The 19,246-nt window shown below is 45.9% G+C and overlaps 1 protein-coding gene across 1 annotated transcript in view; it reads right to left on the bottom strand.

The window, feature by feature from the left end:
• The window catches only part of SLC51A (solute carrier family 51 member A), a 120,059-nt gene that overhangs the window by 90,793 nt on the left and 10,020 nt on the right, over nt 1–19,246 (bottom strand). The window lies entirely within an intron of this gene.

Genomic DNA, 19,246 nt, shown 5'->3' with positions numbered 1-19,246 from the left:
CTCTTTCTAGCTGAGTTGTTACCAGAGAATACTCGGGACTGGGGGTTTATGGACAGTTTCATTGGCAAGGCCAGGGCTGCCCACCTGCCGTGCAGGCCTTGCACAACCACAGCCCTTCTCCTGGCGGATCCACCAAGGGGAGGAAGCGCCACCCACAGCCTGACCAGCTGTCGAGCTCTGATCTCAAATTAGAATCCTGCCTCTTAGCCCTGTCCCTTTTGAATCATGAAAAAGCCTCCTCCGCCCTTCAGCTGTAGCTTGTGACCAGAAGAAACAAAGGGTAGAGCCTCTGCCTACACAGTCCCCGTGGCCCTGAAGGCTCAGTCGGGGGAGAGGGGAGTCAAACACGTCGGCCCATGTGCCAGGTGCCACGTTGAGCTATCTCGTAGGAGTCAGCCATTCATTCTCCATGACCTCCCAGGATGCGGAGCAGGAGGAGCCTGTGGGGCCCAGCCAGGACAGCACTGTGCCCAGTGGCTGCCGGATGGAGCCCCCTCCCTCTGCTTCAGGTTGGAGCAGCCAGGCCCTGCTCTGCTCTCCCAGAGAATGAGGAGGGATTTCCAGCTGCCACTCACAGCCAAGTCAGACCCTGCTCCTGCTCTGCCAAGGAAGTCTGTTTGTGGTGGCAGGGGGTTAGGCCCAGTTCTTCCACCTGTTGGAAACACATTGCTCTTCCTAGGAAATCTCACTGGTAGAATCGCTTCTCCCTTCCTTGTTCTCAGGCCTCTGCATCACAGGGACACTGCAGAGGTCAGCAGGGCCACAGGACCTTCTGTGATCTCTCTGTGGAGGCTGGAGCCCCTGTTCTTACAAGAAGCAGCTAAAATTTTGGGTCCCCAACTGTCCTGTCATCCCCTCATGCTGAGCTAGCTCCAGGAACCTGCTTTTTCTTTTCACAGTTTTCCTGCTTGACCAACTAATTTTGTTCTTCCCCAGCCTGCTTCCCACCAGGTGCTGCCTCCCTTTAATTCTCCAGCAGGAGGGCAAAGGAGATTATGTCCATTCTTCCATCTGGCCTCAGTGTTTTGGGCAGACATTCAAAATAAATGAAAAGCTGGCCGTGGTGGGGCACACACCTATAATCCCAGCAGCTCCGGAGGCTGAGGCAGAAGGATCTCTAGTTCAAAGCCAGGCTCAGCAACTTAGCAAGGCCCTAAACAACTTAGCAAGACCCTATCTCAAAATAAAAAATAAAAATAAAAAGGTCTGGGGATGTGGCTCATGGTAAAGTAACCTTGAGTTGAATTCCTAGTTCAAAAATAAATAAATAAAATAAATGGAAAGTAATTTCTTTTCAAATGTTATTGCTTTTCTCATTACTGGCATTAGCAATAACATTTATCCATCAATGCTTTTCTGTTTTCACTACTGGCATTGAAATTATATTTTCTGATGTTCAAGAATCCTGGAGTACTGTGGGTTAAACCAGCTCTCCATACACTAGCTGGATACCTAAATAGCACTGTGCAAAGGGAAAATGTGTTTTGATCATATGTTGGAATATAATGTAGTCAAAAGCTGGGGACTGCCTTTATTCTTAACAAATTCAAATCTTGTTGGGTAGGTTTCTTAGCCTTGTTTTCTTGGTCAAAAGGACCACACCTCACAAGACTGTTCTAAGGATCAAATGAGGTAAGATATAATAAATACTCAGTAAACACTCCCATGCTACCTCCCATACCAAACCAACTTGGGAATTCATATATTGACCTGAGAATTCATGTCTTAGCCTCTCTCAACTCCAGTTTCCTTGACTTCCTAGGGTAGATGTGAAGTACTCAAAGAATGTCCAGTGCTTTTTTTTTTTTTTAACCTTATTCCTTTTCTTTTTTCAGTACTGGGAATTGAACCCAAGACCTCGCACGGGTATACAAGCCTTCTACCACTGAGCTACATGTCTAGTCCTTTTTATTTTTGATTTTGATACAGGGTCTCACAAGTTGCTGAGGCTGGTCTCGAACTTGTGATCCTCCTCCCTCAGGCTCCAGAGTAGCTGGGATTACAGGCCTGAACCATTGTGTCCAGCTGGGTCAAGTGTTTTTTATGAGGAGGGCATGAGCACAATTAAGGGATCATTATAGCAGGCCCCACTGCACCTATTAATTAATCTGTTTTTCTGAGAAATATAACTCCAGTCTTCAAATCCTCAAGTCTTGATCAAGACAGATGGCTCTGAGATGGAGTCAAGCCCTGCCTGCCCACATAGCCCTAGAGGCCGGAGCTGGAGTGAGGAGCAGTGTGGCCTCTCCTCCCTACCTGGTTTCAGCTTTTCCTTCCCTTACTTCTTAGGCACCTACTCAGGAACTGTGTGCTGTGACAGTGGCAAAGGAGGGGTTTCCAGACTGAGCTGTCTCTCACTTCACATTAGGACCAAGTTCCCTATGTCCCTCTCTCTCCTGGGCTCTGGGGCTGCAGGGCTGAGACAGCCTGGCAGTTTCCTTCCAGAGGACTTTCTATATTAATGTGGTAGAAAAGAAAGCAGCTAGCTGAAGAGGCTTGACCTGACTCAGAAGGGAAGGATCTGGAGACAGTTTTAAAAATAGATCAATTCAAGGGAACAAGAGGGGCTGCATATATTAATCAATTGCAAATGCTCTGTGCTCTTTAGCAAAGTGTTCTGTAAAGTGACATGATTTGCAGTTGATTGGTGAGCACCAAGGAAAAAGCAGATGTGGTGAGAACCATGACGGGAATTGAACGACTCAGGCTGGGAGCCGAGAGACCACAACTCACAACGGCCCTCAGAGGGGAGGTACCATCGCTTCAGAGCGGAATACAGGCCCAAACAGGTGAGGCCGGTGGCCGGATATCACCCACTCCTCATTAATGACAACAGAGCACTGGGCCTGGAGAGAGCTGTCCCCAGGCGGCACAAAGCCTGGGCCACAGTTCTGCCCTCCTCTCTGAGATGAGCCACTCCAGGCAGGGGGTTGTCCAAGGACCAGAAACTGTTGCACAGGCCAGCTGACCTCATGCCTGTGGCAGGGCAGATAGCAGCCTGGGGGTTAGGGCGGGGACGGGCAGGAGGGAGAACCAGACAGAGACAAAAGACAGTCAGAGGTCTGCCAGGTGGGGCCACCCCAGGGATCCAGAATGCCTCTGAGGAACTAGGTTTTCTCCCCGCTTGAGGTTACTGCTTTCCAACACCTAACCTGGTGATAGGTGAGGAACATTTGAGCCAAAGAAAAGCCGTGACAAGGACATGACAGCCATGCAGCACCAAAGCTGTTCTCAGTGCAGCCCCCAGCACCCCCACGAGGCAGGGGCAGGGCCCCTTCCTGCTGGAGCAGCCCACACAGATCTTTTGCCCTGAAGCCTCTTCCAAAATCCGTGGGGTATGTTTCTCATCTTTGGAAAGATCTCCTGCTGATCTGTCCCTCTGCCTCTGCTCTATTGTCATGGGTAAAGTTTAATGGCGGTGTTTGTTTCATGAGTGCTGTTAAGAGGCACATAGTGGTTCAAATGGAACTAACAGTCAGACAGTGTGTGGGCCCCAAGCAAGGCGTGGATCTGAATCAGACATAAGGGTGGAGTGGAGAACGGTTGGGGGGGGCCTTGGCCTTAAGTCTAGAGCCCCTCCAGGGGAAGAAAGGGGAACTCGCCTGCAAATCTTAAGTGACCAGAGAGTGCAGAATTCAGTAATACCTGGGGAGGTCACAATGGAGTGCATGGCTGTTCCTAGTGGTTGGCCCACCTTTTCGGGATTGTCAGAGAGGGTTTCCTCTTTCCTGCTGATGATGCCAACTGGGAAAATTTGGTTGGTGACACAGGTGACAAGACACGTTCACATTCATTCCCAAAGCAGCCCCTTAAGCCAGGGGGAGGGACAAGGGTGAATCAGCCAGATAAGGAAACTGAGGCTCAGGGAAGAGAGAGAAGCTGCCCAGGTCACCAGACATGGCAGTTCAGGATGTTATCCAGACGCTTAAAGAGGAGGCCAAGTGAAGATTGCCTTGGATCTGGAGGTCGAGGGCAAGGCATGGGTAGTTACTCCCCAGGTCTGTGGAAAAGGAGGAAATAAAAGAAGGAAGAGTAAGGTCCCCAAAAAGCAGCTTCAGGAGAAGTGAGCTGGGATATTCATAGCACAGGCTCAGGGAAGGAGGGGCCCCCTACCTGGTAGGGGCAAGAGGAGGCCACAGACGGTACTTACAGTTGGTGGAAAGAGGAAGATTTCTGATAACCCATTAAGAGAAACCTCAAAGCCCTTCAATTCTAGAAACTGGTTTTCTGTTTCAGACATTAGTCAATAAACCGTTTTTTGTTTTTTGTTTTTTTTTAACCAAAAAAAAAAAAAAACTAGGCAAAGCTTTTTTTAAATTCTGTTCTATTCTCTTTTAATACCCTGAAACTAAGATGGAGTAGGAATAGCAATTGTAATGAACAGTCTCTGCTGTACTGTGGGACACTGCTGAGAGTCACCTGTAAGTGGCTCATTGTGGTTGATTACCAGCAGAAGCCTCTTCACTCATCTCCTCATTATAATTAGGGAAACCAAGGCACCAAACAGTCAAATAACTAGCTCAAAATCTCACAGCATACAAGTGGCAGAGCCAAGATGGGACCTGAGCAGTTTGCTCTAGCGCTGGCTGCAGCTTCTCCTCCTCCCCCCTCCTCCTCCTCTTCTTCCTCTTCTTCTTCCTCTTCTTTTAAAAATATTTTTAGTTGCAGATGGACACAAAACCTTTATTTGGTTTATTTAGTTTTATGTGGTGCTGCGGATCAAAGGAACCCAGTGCCTCACACATGCTAGGCAAACCCTCTACCACTGAGTCATGACCCCAGCCCTTCAGCACTGGCTTCTTAAGCCCCATTTTGCTTCCTGTTATTGTAACTCCACCATGCTGAGCAACCCCCACCTGCCAAGCCCTTTAAGTTCTATAGTTGCTGATCTTCATGAGCTCCCTGTGACTTAGAGATTGCTCTTATTTTAAAATATTTTTTTTCTAATTACTAAAGTAAAATATATTTTGGATTTTTAAACATTTTTTAGCTGTTTATAGATCTTTACTTTTTATTCATTTACTTGTATGTAGTGCTGAGAATCGAACCCAGTGCCTCACACATGCTAGGCAGGCACTCTACCACTGAGCCACAACTCCAGCCCCTGGATTTTTTTTTTTTTAAACTGGCATCTTGCTGTTACTCAGACTGGCCTGGATCTAGACTCAAGCGATCCACTAGCCTCAGTCTCCTGAGTAGCTGGGATTATAGACATGTACACCATGTCCAGCTATATCTTGGAAAGTTTGAAAACTATAGAAAACAATGAAGAGAAAAATTAAAATCCATCATAATCCTACAATCCAGAACTTTGTACTTCAATACTTTGAGAAATGTCTTCCCACGTTTATTAACATGCATATATTTACTAAATATTGTTACCAAACTGTTCTGTGATTTTTAGCCATTCTATTGAGATATCATTACCTAGCTCTCATTAACTGAACTGTACATGCTGAAAGTGTACAATTTGCTACATTTTTGGATGTATCTTGACATATATATGAAACCACCACCACAATCAAGACACTGAGCACATCTGTCATTCCCCAACTTTTTCCCAAGCCCCACTGACCTTCTTTCCCTCCCTCCACCTCCTTCCAGTGCTGACATCCTGGAACTTCATGCTGCATGACTTTCTGGCCACAGTCCCAAACCAGCGGCTTGCCTAAGCCCTGTCTCCTAGCCAGGGTTAACTTCAAGAAGTACAGACAGTTCTACCAGGAGGTATCTGGGAACTCTCCATACTTTCTGATCTGTTTTGCTGTGAACTTTAAACTGCTTTATTTAAAAGGAAAGAAAACAACAACAATAACAACAACAAAAACACTTCTGTTCTTAAAAGGACACTATTAAAAAAAAAAAAAAAGAATTGAAAGGACAAGATACTTGCAAAGCATTCAACCAATGCAGGATTAGAACCCAGAATATATAAAGTACTCCTGGAAATAAATAAATAAAATGCAATCAGGTGTTTTGCAATAGAGAAAACATGTATTGTCAATAAACACGTAAAAGATGTTTAACTTCTTTAGAAAACAGGAAAGCGCAAATTAAAGTCACCCATCTGATTGGCAAAAATTTTAAATGACAGGAAAGTCAAAGTATTGACAGGAATGTGGGACAGAGGGGGCTCTAGTTGCCTGTCGGTGAGAGTTAAGTTTCCACTCCCTTAGGATAAGAGTTATCTTGCCAAGTATATTATTGCTCTGGTTGGTACTGTCCAACTAAGACTTATGTTTGCCCTCTTGACCAGAGTGGTAGTTCCCCTCCTAGGGTGCAATGTGTCAGAAGTTTCAGAGCAGATTTTTAGAAGAGGAAAAGTTTGTTTTGGCTCATGGTTTCAGAAGTCTTAGTCCACAGACAGCTGACTTCATAGCTTTGGGCCCAAGGTGAGGCAGAATATCATGGCAAAGGAAAGCAGCTCAGGACATGGCAAGAGGAAGCAGAGAGCTGGGCAGCATCTCTAACAATGTAAAAAACAAAAACCAAAAATACCATCAGCAAGTCATACAGTTTTTCAAAATAAAATGGATGATTTGTAGTGTATCATATTGGAAATTGGCACAGAAAATTAGTAAACTTTAGCTTTGTTCATTTACAAATGAATTTCCAGTATGGTATTGAAAGATATATTCAGTGAAGCAGCTGTGATAGCTGAGGGGTACATACTGTGTGACTTAAATCATAGCAATTTGTCTCACAGTCGAGTAGACTGGAAGGTGAGATGAAGGTGCCCAGGGCTGCGCCTGGTCCCACGTGGTCCTTGGTTTGTGGCAGCACAAGTCCAGGTTTCCTGTGGCTTCCTCCCTGTGTGTGCATATGTGTCCAAAATGTACCCTTTCTGTACGAACACCAGTCATATTTGATGAGGACCCATCCTAATGATCATATTCTAACGTCATTACCTCTGCAAAGACCCTCTCTCCAAATTGAGTCATGTTCTGAAGTTCCAGGGGTCAAGACCACAGCGAAAGGTTTTTGTAAGGACACGATTCAATCCATTACAAGTAAAAAATAGCAGAATATTTATATTGTGAAACCATTAATATAAAGTTTAGGGATACATAAACACTCAAAAAACTAATGAAAAGGAAGGGGATGACAAAGGCTAAATTTGGAACAGTGATCACTCTTGGGTGGAAGTAGCTGGTATGATTGGGAACTTCAGATACTTTGGCATTCTTCTATTTCTTTCTCTTTTTTTTTCTCATTTTTTAACTTTCTTTCTTGGTGCTGGGGATTGAACCCAGGGTCTCACACATATTAAATAAGCACTCTACCACTGAGCTATGCACCCCAGCTTTGTCAGAGTCTCACTGTGTTGCCTAGGCTGGTCTCAATCTGTGATCTTCCTACCTCAGCTTCCCAAGTAGCTGAGGTTTCAGGTACGTACCATCCTTCCCAGCCGCCAGCCCTATTCCCTACTTCTTAAACTGACTGGCAGATTCAGACTCTGGTTTTATTTTTATTTTTTTAAATTAAAAAAAAAATTTTTTTAGTTGTCGATGGACATTTATTTTATTCATTTATTTATATATGGTGCTGAGAATCAAACCCAGTGCCTCACACATGCTAGGTAAGTGCTCTACCACTGAGCCATAACCCCAGACCCAGACACTTGTTTTAATACTTTTTTTTTTATACTGGTGCTTGAACCCAGGGACACTTACCCCAGGCACTTAACTAATGAATAACCTCTCCAGTCCTTTTTTATTTTTTATTTTCAGACAAGGTCTCACTAAATTGCTTAGGGTCTGATGAGTTGCTGAGTCTGGTCTTGAATTTGCAATTTTCCTTCCTCAGCCTCCCAAGCTCCTGGGATTACAGGCGTGTTCTACTGCACCTGACTTGTTTTATTATTCTTTATAACATATATTTTATTTTTATTTAAGAAGTAATTTATAGCCAGGCATGGTCGCATACACCCACCTGTAATCCCAGCTATTAGTGTGACTGAGGCAGGAGGACTGTAACTTTGAGGCCAACCTGGTAACTTAGCAAGACTCCATCTCAAAATAAAAAATAAAAAAGCCAGCATGGCGGCACACGCCTATAATTCCAGCAGCTCAGGAGGCAGGAGGATCATGAATTCAAAGCCAGCCTCAGCAAAAGCAAGGTGCTAAGCAACTCGGCGAGACCCTATCTCTAAATAAAACACAAAATAGGGCTGGGGATGTGACTCAGTGGTTATGAGTGCTCCTGAGTTCAATCCCTGTTATCCCACCCCCCCAAAAAAAAGAACTGGGGATGTGACTCAGTAGTAGAGCACTTGCCTGGCATGCACAAAGTCCTGGGTTCAACCCCAGTGCCAAAATGAAAGAAAAAGTAATTTATAGTAAGTATAAAACAAAAGAATCAGAGAAAAGGAACTGGAAGCAAATAAATACAGACAGAACCTGGAGGAGTTCTGCTGTAGAGGGAAGGAAGGAAATGGGGTGACAGCTGGGAGAAGATGAGGGAAGTTTTCCCATTTTGCATTTAAGTGCCAGCTTCAGAGAGGTTAAGTGGTTCACCCAAGATCACACAGCTAGAGTAGCTCAGCATGGAGTGGTACCCATGACCTCAAGCCCCAGCACAGTGCTATCTCCTCCTCCTGTCCCCAGCTGCTGCCTTTTTCTTATGGTCATTATGGGAGTCCCCAGAGCACTAGGATTCACAGAACCTTACAGCTAGAAAAGTCCACCCTGGTCCCTCCTGACACACGTAATGGAACACCCCCCTCATGTGTTCTCTATGTATGGAATCAGTTTCCATTCGATCTTTTTTTTTTTTTTTTTGAGATACTGGATATTGAACTCAAAGGCACTTTACTACATCCTCCAGCTCTTTTTAAAATTTATTTGGAGACAGGGTCTTACTAAGTTGCCCAGGTCAGCCTTGAACTTGTGATCCTCCTGCCTCAACCTCCTGAGTCACTGGGATTACGGGAATGTGCCACTGTGCCTGGATTTTCACGTATGTGTAAGCATGTTGCAGAGTTGTCAGGGGCAGGTACTGAGCACTGCATGTGTTAGGTAACCAGCCTGACTGGAGTCCTGACCGTATCATTCTCAGTTTGACCCTTGGTCCAGTTCTTCATCTTTTCCAAGGCTCATCTGCAAAAGGGGGCTCATGCCCACTCCTGCAGTGGTGCTGAGGCCTGAGGGAACTGAGCAGGTGGTGCCCAGCACAGGGCCTGGCACACTGCAGGCACTCAGCACAGGTGGTCTTTTCCCCAGTCCCTTCCTCACTCTTTCTTACCCAGCCCAAGTCTGGGTCTCCTCTGCCTCTCTCTGGCCAAGTGCAGACTCTCCCTCGCTGCCCCCCTTCCCCTCCCAGCCACTGGCAGAGGAACCTGGTTTTCTGGGTTGACTGTAGGAGAAGTCAGATCCGCTGTCCTAGAGAGAACTTCCCTGGCTCCTCCTTAGCACTAGGATGTGAGCCTAAGGCAGTTGTCACTTAGCCTGAGTCCAGAGATGTGGCCCTAGTTGACCCTGCAGTTGTTCTAGAACTTGGCACTTGGCCTGGTGAGCTGGAGAATTTGTGACTCCAGCCATCACTCTCTGGGGTGAGGGATTGAGCGCAATTTCAACTCAGTCTGTCTGTCAAGGAAAGGGAATATCATATCGTTTCCTGTTCTCTGCCCCTCATTTTCCTGCCCTGTATAAGGTAAGTGTTGGATGAGGCAATCTGTAGATCTTCCCAGCAGTTGAGATTCTAGATTTTTTTGGCAAGATTTCATTTGAGTTACAGGTAATCTGTGAAGACACAGGGGCCCCATTTTACTTTGCTTAAATTGGAGTTTTTAGTTAGCCAACATCTGTAGGGCTAAAAGACAGTGAAAGTCAGGGGAGAAAAAGTCTGGAGGCTTCTCAACACTGGAAGGGACAGAGCACAGAGCACTGGATGTGATGTGGCCCTGTGAACAAAAACAGGACCATCAGGAAGGGCCCAATCAGCACGTACCACTGACTTCAAAACATGCCGTCTTTGACCCAGTGAATTCCCTTCTGGGAAATCCTTCTAAGGAGATGATCAGAAACATGGATAACTGTATAAATTTAAGGAAGCACATCACAGGTCAGACGTGGTGGCACATGCCTGTAATCCCTGTGACTTGGGAGGCTGAGGCAGGAGGGTTGCAATTTGGAGGCCAGCCCTGGAAGACCCTCAGCAAGTCAGTGAGACCCTGCCTCAAAATAAGAAATATGAAGATGGGATGCAGCCCAGAAGCAAAGTGCACATGGGTTCAAACCCCAGTACTGTAAACAAAAACAAAACAAACAAAAAACGAATAACACAAGCAAAAAACCGAAAACAATTGCTGTGGACCAGTCAAGAGACGCGCTCTGGTTGTGAGCCCTTACTCCGTGCCACACCCCGCAGGGATTTGGGAACTGACTTCTTTCATTTCAAAGCAAGGACTTTAAGGAAGGCCTTGTGCCAGAGCTTGAGCTGAGACAGGGCTGTAATCTGCCCTGCAACTGTGGGCTGCAGGAGCTGCATTCAGGCCTCGCCTGGCAGGCCCAGCAGTGATCCACGGCACATGATGGCTTCCTGGTCATCACTGCCAGGAGAAGGCTGTCCCTGGCTGTGTGTCCTTCTAGCCTGGCCTCTGGGGCTGACTCAGCAAGAGGACTGGGGCTAGGTTTCCCCAGTCAAAGCTTCTTTCAAAGGCAGTGCACAGAAAAGGGTCCACCTGTCAAACTGGAGAATTGTCAGGGATCTATTCTTGAGCTCTGGGGAGGGTAAAATTAAACCATAAGTGGGCAGCTAAGCAGCAGGTGGGAAGCTGCAATTTCAGCTGTGTGCACCTCCAGGCCGACCTTCAGATGACCTCTGGGTTGCTAATGCCTGCGATGCTCCACCTCAGAACTTTCAAGGCATTTGCCTTGAAATAGCTGGAAGCCGAAGAGAGACCAACCAGCCCAAAGATGTCATTTGATAACTCATTTTTGTGCTGTGCCTATCATAAGTATTTGTGCACACAAGACGGTTTATTATTTGTCCTATTTTGGTCCCTATCCATGGCATCTGTCCCTGGGACCAGAGGGTCCCCGGAACTTCCTTTCTTTGGAATTGTCAGCAAAAATTGTTCCCATTGCTTTTCCTGAACTCTGAACTTTCTACTGGTGGTTTATGGTGAGACAGAGGACATAGTGAGGGACAGGGACAGATTATTGTCAACAGCCTTAGACTATCCTGGGCAGCTGTTTCTCATGCTGGGGAAATTACCATCCACCCTGGTTTGTGGAAACCTACAGTCACCCTCCTGGTGACTCTGACCAGACAGGAATGATTCTCCTCAGGCAGGAGTGGGAAGCTATGATGCATGGTCAGCGGCCTGGAGAAGGCCCACTGGCCCATCTCCCATGGGCTCTGCCCTGTATCCACATCTCCAGAGGGCAGATTCCCTCTCTGCAGGACCTGGGGGGAATGGCAGTACCCAGGGCCAGCTGTTGGGATGTGTGGCCTGTGCTGTCTCTGAAATTCTCAAAAAAAATTTTTTTAAATACTAGGGATTGAACCCAGGGGTGCTTTGCCACTGAGCCACATCCCCAGCCCCCCCCCCCCCGCCTCAACTCCCCAGGGTAGGGTCTTGCTAGGTTGCTTAGATCTTGATAAGTTGCTGAGCCTGGCTTTGAACCTGCGATCCTCCTGCCTCAGTTTCCCAAGTCACTGGAATTACAGGCGTGCGCTGCGGCACCTGGTCTCAATAAATTTTAAAATAAGGGTCTCACAAATTACATACCTGGTCCTGGTGGCATTTCTTCCATAAGCAGCCCTGCAGGACTGCCCGGTAGGGAAGGCATGACAAGACCACATCACCCCCAGCACTTTGAATGTATCTGTTATGGTTTGGAGTATGTCCCCCGAAAGTTTCTGTGCTGGAAGGTTGGTTTCCAGTATGGTGGTGTTGAGAGGTGGTGGAACCTTTTAAGAAGTGAGGGCTGCTGCCCTCAGAAGGGATTAAGGTCATTCTCATGGAACCCTGGTTAGTTCCTGAGAGCAAAAGAGTGAGTCTAGGATTGGAGGTGTAACTGAATGGTAAGATGTTTGTCTCGCATGCATGAGACCTTGGGATTGATCCCCAGAGTGAGCCTGGCTCTCGAATTCCTTTTGCTTATCTCAGTGTATGTGATTTCTCTCTCTAATATATGCTCCCATAGTGACACAGTCTGCCATGTTATGATGTAGGCAGAAAGCCCTTATCAGAACCAAGTAGAAACCAGCACCATACTCTTGAAGCTCTAGAACTGTGAGCTAAATAAACTTCTTTTCTTTATAAAGTGCTTAGCTTCAGGTATTCTGTTTTAGCAACAGAAAATGGATTATCTGTATTGCTGCACACCTCTCACTACTCAGCTTTGTCTTAGAGTTATTTGCCTGTATGTGCTACTCTGCACATTATGGACAAAGGCCTGGCCTCTGAGCATCAAAGTGCCTGATATTTGGTAGGTTTTCACTAAGTATTAGTTGAATAAACTAGTGGAGATTCCACACCAAGTCAGTTTTTTTATTGGCAAAGGAAAGCAAGACACATGACTCCTGGTTGCAGAACTGGGTTTTATCAGGAAAAGATGGGAAACAATGTGATCTAGGTTTTCATAAGAGCAGGGCTGGTTGGGGCAGCACTTCCATGCTGCTCTATCTCTAGGAAGGCATTGATATTTATCAAATACCTGCATTTCTTGGCACTGTGCTGTGATCTCCTTTTTAATTCTACAACCTCTTGAGAATTATTCCTGTTTAGGAGGCTCAGAGAGCGATGGAGTTTGCTCAGGACCTCACAGTGCTGAGCAGAAGAATGTGGATATGCACACAAGTCTGTCTGACTTCAAAGCCTCCTTGCTGGTGTTTTGGTCCTGGGGCAGGGCCAGGGATGAGTGAAGAAGGATGAGATGACTTCCTAAAAGGAGCAGCCTAAGAGATTAGGGTCAAAAAGCTGAAGGCAATTTGTCTTAGAGCCTTATAATCTTGAGCTGTGTATGATTCTGTTCCCCGTGCATTGCTCCTCCTCCTCCCCTCCCTTTTTTCCCTTCTCCATCTTCTTTTTTTCTGAGACAAGGAGAATCTCACTATGTTGTTCAGGCTGGCCTCGAACTCCTGGGCTCAAGCTATCCTCCCGTCTCAGCCTCCCCAGTACCTGGGACTAAGGTGCACACTACCGCACTGAGTTGAGACTCTCCTTTCTCATCTGTAGTGTGGGAAAAAATAATTGCATCTGTGTCATCATGAGGTTGCTGTGAAGAGAAATTGAGACAGGAGAGATTGCAAAAAGGTCCAAGGCCCTGACTTTGGGGTCTTGGATCACCATTCCCAAAGTGGGGCCTCACAGTTTTCTTGAGGCTCGTTCAGATTGACTTTGGAATATTATCTTAATTTGGCCTTTACCAGTAATTTTCACACACAAGGTCTCATTTAAAGGCTTAGTTGCTTTCCCAATATCCATTTCCCCTTCTTCCTTATTAATAGCACCCCATCTTTGTTAGGGGCAACAGAAAGAACAGCCAGGCCATGCCATGGATCATGGCAACCCTGTGCATTCCCTTTCCAGCCTCCCTTGCAGTTAGGGGAGGCCAAGTAGCTGATTCTGGCCAACTGGATCTAAGTGGAAGGGTGCTCCTGGGACAGGCTGCCTTCTCTTTCTTTCTGCTGTGAAAAGTCTCCTGATACTTGGAACTTCAGCAACCACAGACCTACAGGGAAATGTCAAGAGAACCCCAGATCTGCCAGCCCTGACATTCTGAGCACCAGCCCCGCCTACCTCCAGATTTTTTTATTATGTGAGACATACCACTCCTTTTTAAACACTACCATCAACCTTCTTGTTCCTTGCAGCCATATTTACTCCTAAATACTTCCTTCTTTTCCCTTCTGCAGGTGGGGGTGCCTTCGGGCCCTGGGGAACCTTCTTTGTGCTGCAGGGCTTCTTTCCCTGCTGATTCAGACCTTCCGTCTGGGGTTCTCGTGAGTCCATGAGAAAGCTCTTGTCTTTTTTTGCCTACTCACATATTTCCCTGTTTTTCAATTCCCTTACCCATTCTGACCTCATTTCCCATTTTCTTTGATTAATCCCTTCCCTGAAAAGTCACTTTCCAGTCACACACAGAGTCAGGTTCCAATCCTCATATCACATAGCACAAAAACGCCTCTCCCACACAAATATACCACACATACACTACATATATCACACACAACCCACACACATGACATGCACATTACCCACACACCACGGCACACATAACACCACACATGTCACATACCACACAACACACCCACTGCCATCACACACACAACACACGCATGTACACCCCTCATCTTACCCCTCTATCTTTTATGTTTGTCCTCTTAATGGATGGACAGTCACATATCCAAAACCCAGAGTCCTGATGGTGCTTCTGCCCAGTTCCATCTGCTCTCGCAGATGGAGTGTTCTTAATCCACACACAATTTCAAACACGGAAGAGGTTGCCACAGGCACCAGAGGGTTGCAGATACTCTCACCAACACAGGGAGCAGGCCCTTCCTTCCTTCCCAGTGTGCCCAGCTACCCTGCCCAGGGGGCGGTGCCACGGAGGGTGAGAGAACAGAGCCTCTCCAGAATTCTCAGTCTCTGAGTCTGACCTGGGAGGCCAGGACTCCTAGGTTATCCTGAAGGCTCTTCCTCTGTGCACCCTCCCACCCAGACCCCAGCAGGCGCTGGGTTGGCTGGAGTGGCTGCTAATGGAGGGAGTCATCTGCTTTATTCTCCCCAGGCTTCCCCTGAGGCGACCCCGAACTTCTGGCTGTTTGAGGAAGTGCTGACCCCTGGAGCAAGTCCTTGAACTCAGCCGGATGCAGAATGGTGGAAAGGGGCAACTGACCTCAAACTTGTGACCACCTGTAAGGATCTACATCCCATGTGACTCCCCGTGCCTCCTGCCCTGACCCTCAGAAGACATTCTGGAAGTTTTCCTGGTTTCCCATGAAGTCCTCAAATCTTGAATGGGAAGAAATGCAGAACTGGGGAGAGGCGCAACTTTCCGCCAGCTTAGGAGGTCCTGTAGCTTTGCCACTGAATAGAGTGAGCTATAAGGAGACCCCTGGAGGTGCAGGTGGCCACGGAAAGTGGGGGAATGGCTCCCTTCCTCGTGCAAAGGTTTTCTCTGTGGGAACTCCCAACTGCTCTGTTGACCTCATGGGTTATGTAACCCAGGGCTGCGGGTAGCTGCTCCCACTATGTGGCTGCCTGGGGATCAGCAGTGCTGGCTTCTAAACCACAACCCATGTGACTCCCTATACCTCCTGACCTGACCTTCAGCAGACATTATGCAAGCTTTCCTGGCTTCCCCGATTCTGCCCCTGTGAGCCCCACCTGTCCTAGAGAGATGTGCTGAACAGGCAGGGAAATGGGGTAATTAAGGTTTTCTGCTGGGATCAGGAAGCTGCTAGATCACAGGCCCCCTTCTTGGGCCCCGTGTTCTGGGGGGATCAACCTGTGGTCTGCCAGCTCACCTGTAGGGCATGGTGGAGGGTCAAGAAAGGGGAGAAGTGTAGGGTGCCCCACCTGTGAAGGTCCCAGGCTGAGCCTTCAGCATGACTCCTTTTGGTATGTATTAAAGGAGGCTGAGTTCTGACCACAGTTCTGAGGTATGTAGCTCAGTGTCAGAGCACATGCTTAGCATGCACGAAGCCCTTGGTTCCATCCCCAGCACTGGGCATGCAACACATGTGCACGCACACACACAACACACACACTACCAAGTTTCAAGTTGAGACTGTGGGCAAGTGGCTTTACCTCTAGGAATTCCAGTTCCCTTCCCTGTGAAAATGCTTGGTGGACCTCTACGGATACTGCAGAGAACATCTGCAGTTAGTGGGTGCTGCTCTTGTCCACTTCCCCATGGTGGGAACTCTCTTTATGTGCCTTCTGTAGACCCTGGAAATACTTCCTTTTGTAAGACTCATATCACATCATATCAAGCATGTTAGAACATGCCTGCAAGCTGGGCACAGCAACATATGCCTATAATCCCAGCTACTCGGGAGGCCGAGGCAGGAGGATTGCAAGTTCAAGGCATCCTGGGCAACTTAGCAAGACCCTGTCTCAAAATAAAAAATAAGAAGGGCTGGGGATGTGGCTCAGTGGTAAAGCACCTCTGGGCTCCATTCCCAGCCTTACAAAAAAACAGAAACAAACAAACAAAACCACACGAACTCCTACAACCCACCTTAAATATTTTGCCATAAACTTTCTGAAAGGATTTTAAGAAAGTTGCTTTGTAAATTATTTGGCAATCAGTTTATTCATTTTTAAATTTATTAACATGTATTAATTGTACAAATTAATGGCTTTCACTGTGACATTTCCTTACATACTTTACATCATACGGTGATCATGTCCACCCTCCCTCTACCCTCTCCTGCCTTTGTCTCTCACTCTTCCCTTTGACCCCCTTCACAGTCCATAATTCCTCTTCTATTTTCAGGTCATCTTTTTTTCTTCTTCTTTTCTGAATTTCCATATATGAGAGAAAAAACATGAGAACTTGTCTTTCTGTGTCTGGTTTGTTGTGCTTAATGCAGTGACCTCCAGTTCCACCCATCAAATGACAGGATTTCATTCTTCTTTATGGCAAGTAATATTCCATCACGTATGTATACCACGTTTTCTTTATACATTCATCTGTTGATGGACACCTAGGCTGTTTCCATATCTTGGTGATTGTAAATATGAAACAATGAAACATGGGAATGGAAGCCAGGCACACACCTATAATCCCAGCTACTGCGGAGGCTGAGACAAGAGGATCACAAGTTTGAGGCCAGCCTCAGCAATTCAGAAAGATCCTATCTCTAAATTAATTAATTAATTAAAAGGTTGCGGATGTGGCTCAGTGGTAGAGTATCCTGAGTTCAATCGCCTACATCAAACAAAACAAAACAAAAAAACAAATGAACAACAACAAAAACAAAATCCATGGGAATACAGGTATCTCCTTTGTATGCTGACTTCATTTCCTTCAGCTATTAGCCAAATTTATTGAACTTTGATCAGCTCTGAATTTTCAGTGATCATAGTGTGTATTGGAAATTCTTAACAAGCTAGAAAAACCACAGTTTCTAAATGTGGTGCCAATTTCTGAATACTGAATTAATTAATGTATAAGCCAGTTAATAAATCATTAGTAAGTTAAAAATCAGTCATGGTTGGAGTATTTACACCACAGGAATTGGTAAACACTATGAATCAGTGTATTGTTAATTCACAGTGTTGATCAACACTCTCAACCCACCCCAAATGAACCAATGAACCACTGGGAAATCATTTTTTCTTTTAAGACTCACATGTGTAGCCTGATTTGGAAGAAGTTCAGACCTGTGAGTCCACTGAGAGAGACCCTAAAAAAGGAGGCTCTCAAGTGGAGCCCAGACCACTCCAGCAGGAAGGAGGACTCCCTGCAGGGAAGAAGGAGTGCTCTCCTAGGGAAGTGCTCCCTGCCTCAGCCTGAGGCCTTGTTCTTGGGGAGTCCTAATTTAGATCAAGGCCTAGCCCCCAAAGGGCTTAATCTGTTTATATTTTTGTAGTCACTTTGTTTTGTTTTACAGTTGCCTTTTTAATTCAGAAAACTTTAGCCTATTTATCATGTTTATTTTACTTCTCTTTTTATCTTTCACTACTTATAGGCCCTGCTTGCAAGCAGAATTGAGAAGGGCTTGCACAGGAACTGTGGCCACACCAAGCTCCTAGGGCTCTGCTGGGTCAGGTGGCCTGGGGAAGTCCTTGATCTTGAACCCAGGGTCTGTGGGTGGCCCCACCTTCAAAGTAAAACTCCCCAGGACCTGGGCCTTTCCAGCCTGAGGAAGTCTATAAGCCCAGGAGGCTTCCTGAAAACAGCCAGGGACCTCTAGGAAAGCCTCCAGTTCTAGGCAGTGTGAGAAGGAGCAAGGGCACTGGGTTATCAACAGGAGAAACAAGTCAAGCATGGCACCTTTGTGGTGCGATCCAAAGATCTGAAAGGCAAACCAGACTTGTGTACTTTAGCAGTGAAAACTCAAAATGCTTTTGTGGTGTGACATCGAAAGTTACCAAACTACCTGTGCTACTCGATGCCATTTATTCATTTACCCAAAGCACGCACATCAAAACAATACAATATATTTTGTATATGTTAATAAACAAAGAAATGGAAATGTCTGTTTTTTTCAAGTGTGAAGCATACACATCGAATCCATTGTTAAGAAAGTAAATAAATAAATAAAAGAGGCTATTGTTTGGTTTTTTGGTACCAGAGATTGAATCTAGAGACACTTTACCACTGAGCTATGTTCCCTGGCTCTTTTTATTTTTCTAGACAGGGTCTCACTAAGTTGCTAAGTTTGGCCTTGAACATGTGATCCTCCTGCCTCAGACTCCTGAGTAGCTGGAATTGGAGGCATGCACCATCACACCCTGGAAAAAACACTTGGACTTCTAAAAATAAGTTCAACATCTACTGTGAAGATAGAGGCAGGAAATTTTGAGACCAGTCTCAGCAACATAATGAGAACTCATCTCAAAAAGAAAAAAAAAAAAAAAGTTAAATTACTTAAAAATTAGAAATTTTCTGTCTTCAATCCCTGTTTTCTTTGACCTTTCCTCAGAAATAATGTTGCCAGGCATGTTAGTGCCTGCTTGTAATCCCAGCAACTCAGGAGGCTGAATCAGGAGGATCACTAGTTCAAGGTCAGCCTCTGTATATTAGTGAGATCCTATATTAAAATAAAAAATAAAAAGGGCTGGGGAGTTAGTTCACTGGTAAAGTGCCCCTGGGTTCAATCCCCAAAAAGAATACCAAAAAAAAAAAAAAAAGATAAGTATTGTTGATGGTGTCATGTCACAGGACTAAATTACAACAATTGAGTTAAAAGATATTCATTGGTTTTCCTTTTATTAAAGTTCTTTTTTAGTTGTAGATGGACACAATATCTTTATTTATTTTTATGTGGTGCTGAGTGCAAGAGCAAAAGGATGGGAAGCAGACCTCAACAGATTCAGAGAAGCCTTTATTCCTTAAAGAGACGCCTTTATGGACTCGGGCACCGTTGGGGCCCATTTTCCAAATGGGAAGATGGTCGTCAGTTACAGAGGGGATTTTGGTTTTATAGGGTAAAATGAGGATGATGTAATCACTGGAAGCTGTGTATGTGCAGTTTTGACCGTCAGGGGCTAGTTGTACAGGTTAAAACTTTAATTCAGGAGGGTAGTTGTATAAAGGTTATCTCTCTGGGGAGATAAGAG

The sequence above is a fragment of the Sciurus vulgaris genome, assembly GCF_902686455.1.
Source record: "Sciurus vulgaris genome assembly, chromosome: 10".
In the NCBI taxonomy this organism is placed as follows: domain Eukaryota; kingdom Metazoa; phylum Chordata; class Mammalia; order Rodentia; family Sciuridae; genus Sciurus; species Sciurus vulgaris.
The sequence above is the reverse complement of the archived record's forward strand: the minus strand, read 5'-3'. Positions and strand labels throughout refer to the sequence as shown.